Here is a 4,247-nt window from a genome sequence, read left to right on the forward strand (position 1 = left end):
CAGCAACGGCCTGCTGCCTCAGGGGTCATTGGCTGGTCCTTTCCGGTGTCGTTGGCTGGTCCTTTCCGGTGTCGTTGGCTGGTCCTTTCGGGCGTCTCCTTCACGCCAGGTCCCGTCCTGCACTCCCGGACCGTATCCATCTTCTGTGCCGCCATGGCGCCTCTAGCGTCGTCACAGGCAATCACACAGTCTGTTCTCCTTAGTCCCTCCAGGTCTTCGGAGGGCTCCAATACCCGTCTGCATGGATCTTGCCGACTTACGCCAATTGTAAGGGCAGGAACTGGACACAGTGCAGGTTTTCTGATCCCATGCAGACCGGGTAAAGGAGGAGTCAGAGTCCTCAGTGGTTTTGCAGGTTTTTTATTTGGGGTTCACCAGGCATATGGCAGGCAAGGGTGCTGGCTGGGGGGCTGGGAGGCTGGCAGGCCTGCCAGCCTCCCAGCCCCCAGCAAGTCTTCACTCTATTTGGGCTCTCTGGCGTTGGTTCTGCTGCTTCTCGGCTTTTCTTTCAGCTTCGGCTTTGGCTTTTACTGCTGCTACTGGTGCTGCTGCTGCTGCTTCTGCTGCTACTGGCTGGGGCTGCGCGCGTCCCCCCGTGACACCGCCCTTAAAAGCACAGTCTTAACTCAGCTGAATCCCATCTACCTATGCCCACACCCTATTCCAGGTGCCCGCCATCAGGCATGCATTCAGGACAAGGATCCATCATCTATCCTGATGGCGGAAGGGCAGAAAAGCCTGACATTTTCTTTACCCTACAGGGATCTTCACATTCCTTATCTAACAGGTTTGTCTTTCCCCATTTGTTATGCTTATCACTTTATCTTTATGGGGGTGAGTATCTCTACATTTTATCTTATCACCTGAAGAAAACCAGGACCATCCTTAATATTGTCCTGGTCCTAGGATGTTTGTTTTTCCCCTATTGTTAACAATGGTCCTGTGATGTTTGTTTTTCCCAGTGGTATTGGTTACATTCCCTTGGTTGTCCTTATCTCTGAAGCCTCCCTGAATTCTTCAGAGGTCACCTTCTGCACTGTCCCTAAAACTGCCTATTAACCCTAGCTTGCCCTGTCTCAGCCTCTCCCTGAATCAGCACTGGCGAGCTCCAAATCTTGGTCCTCTGCCAATGATTCTTTCTGCCTCAGAGGTCATTGGCTGGTCCTTTCGGGTGTCATTGGCTGGTTCTCTCGGGCATCTCCTTCACGCCAGGTCTCGTCCTGTAGCTCGTGGACGTTGTCCACCTTCTGTGCCGCCATGGCTCCTTCTGCATCATCACAGGCAAACAGTCTTTTCTCCGTAGTCCCTCCAGGTCTTCAGAGGGCTCCAATACCCGTCTACATGGATCCTGCCTACTACGCCAATTGTAAGGGCAGGAATGGACCACAGTGCAGGTTTTCTGATCCCATGCAGACCGGGTAAAGGAGAAGTCCTGGAGCCCTCAGAGCTTTTTTGCAGGTCTTTTACTGGGGTTCATCAGACATATGGCAGGCAAGGGTGCTGGGGGCCTGGAAGGCTGGCAGTCCTCCCAGCCCCCAGCAAATCTTCACTCTATCTGGGCTCTCTGGCATTCTCTGCTTCTTCTTTGGGCTTCTTCTCTTTTGGCTTCTCTCTCGGCTTCTGCTGCTGCTGGCATCCCCATGACGCCACCCTTAAAAAGCACAGTCTTAGCCCAAGTGAATCCCATCTACTTATGCCCACACCCTATTCCAGGTGCCCGCCATCAGGCATGTATTCAGGACCTCAAGGATCCATCATCTATCCTGATGGCAGGAGGGCAGAAAAGCCTGACATTTTTCCTTACCCTACACCCCTCCTTTACCCGGTCTGCTGGATCATAGATAACCTGCTCAGTGCCCATTCCTGCCCCTACAATCTCCCTTAACATTAGACGAAGTTGAACATTATGATAACTATTTCATAACTTAATGGGGAGCACTGTCACATAAGAGAAATGCTATTAATATTGGTATTTTAAAGGGTTTGCTTGTAAATCCTGGTGGTTATTCTGAAATTTTCCAAGCTTTGGCTTTTACTGAAATTATTACAGGAAAGATTAGGAGGAAAGAAATGTCGAACTCATCTGAGACCTCAGGCAGACAATGCAGATGGACCTGGACAGAGGGACTTGTTCAGAAGAATGACTGTGAGTGTGGGAACATGGAAAGTTGATGGTTCTCAGGAATACTGTGGAGTCTCTCATGTTTGTCCTGAGTCAAGTGATGAGGAGCAGATGTGAACCCAGGTCTTGGAACCAGGCTTTGAGTACTCCTTGATTTCAGATGATGCTGATCTGATCCACAGGCAAAACCTGCTAGGTGAGGGCTTCTCTGGTGTCAGGTTTCCCATACTGCCTGCAACTTATGGAGGACAAGAATAGAAAAACTGGAAAGGAGGCCTCAAGACTAAAACCTGACTCACACAAGGAGGTGGGGGTCGAGGGGAATAACATGACCATTAATGCAGCTGTAGAGGTCGTGACCCTTCGGCATCAGTGCCTTATCGCAAGGCATGAGACGCAAGCAGGATCAGACTGCTATAGGGAGTGGAGCATAGGCCTAAGGGTAAAGATACGGAGATTGGGCCCACCCTGGAATCTCTGATCCCTTTCTAGTTTTGCCTGTTACCCAACATTGGCAACAAGCAGGCCACCCCACTGAGGAGTGACCCCTCCCAAAGAGAAAAGGACTATATCAATGCAGGCTCTGCACAGGTTCGGGGCAGGTGCTTCCTTTTGCCAACTCTCTCCCTCTGCAGGGCAGCAGCCTCCTGCCTGCCCGTGACCTGTACCATGCCGGCACTTCTTTTCACTGACCTCCCTCAGTGGAGGCCACTCTCCTCAAGGCTGTCTGCCTGCAACCATGCAGGCCTCTCTCAGCAAACCTGTCTCTTTCCCTTTCCCTAATAAACCTGCTTTTTAAATATAAATAATGTCTCTGTCTCACGGAGAAACTCGCCTGGGAAACTCGCCACTTGCCGCTGAAATGAGAGCTCTGGTGAAACCTTTCCCAGAGTGAATCCAAGTACCCCACAACTCCACAAAAACAACATCACAACTGTACCTGGTGGAAAGGATGTGAGTCTTGCCTCTGAACTCTGGCCTCCATCATATCTTGGAAGTATGGTCACTCCTATAGCCTTGTTCACATTTGAATTCTGAGATCACAGCTTTGCACCAACCTCTCTGTCTCTTAGAATTTATTCTCCCTGCTGATGGAGGACAAGAATAGAAAGATTGGAAAGGAGGCGCCCTAAGACCAGAACCTGACTTACAAGGAGGTGGGGGTAGAAGAAAATAACAGGGCCATTAACCTAACTTAGAGGTCATGACCCTTAGGCACCCTTATCACAAGTCATAAGGCCCAAGCTAGATCAGACTGCTATAGGGAGTGGAGCACAGACCTGAGAATCTCTGCTCCGCACCCTGGAATCTCTGGTCCCTTCCTGATTTTGAATAGTTTTCCAAAATTGGTGAATTTCTAACAATCTGACCACTCACAAAGATGAAGCCCCTCCCCACCAAAAGAAGAGGATAAAACCTCACGCTGCCCCCACTTGTGTCTATGCAAGTGTCTTTTACTATCCTATCCCTTATCTAATAAACTTGTCCTTTAAAATCACTACCGTCTCTGCCTCGTGGAGAAACTCACCGCGTGCCGCCTATATATGAGCTCTGGCGAAACCTTTCCCAGTGTAAACCCAAGGACCCGCAACTCCACAAAAACACTGCCACATGCTAATAAATACAGCATGATGCAAATCTTTTCACCCTTCTTGCTAAACTCTGGGGAGAGACTTTATATTGTTTTGAGATCAGAGGAAACAATCTTCTGAGCCCCACATCATTATTTGAACTACTGACTCTCATCACCATAGAGATGGTGACCAAAATTGAAAGTGAGGAAATTGTTGTAGTAGTTCTGAATCTCCAGACACTTTGGGGCAGCTGATATGGCCACCCAGGCTGGGTACAAAGCACCTGGCTTCCCTTCCACACCCAAGACATAGGGATGAGCAGCACAGCAGGGGACCAACTCCACGCCCTGATTCCTGGACAATATAGCACAGTGTTGTGGTAGGTGAAAGGTCCATGCAGGAGACCGGAATGCAAAAACCCACCAGGAAGCCCACCTGGGGACAGGAATGCGGAAGCCTGCCTAGAGGATTCAGACAATGAGCCTCCCCCCACCCCTACAAATCTTTTCTCAAACAAAGAACCTCCACCCGCCCTATGAATCTTTCCTTCC

Source organism: Talpa europaea (genome assembly GCF_964194135.1).
Source record: "Talpa europaea genome assembly, chromosome: 6".
Lineage (NCBI taxonomy): Eukaryota > Metazoa > Chordata > Mammalia > Eulipotyphla > Talpidae > Talpa > Talpa europaea.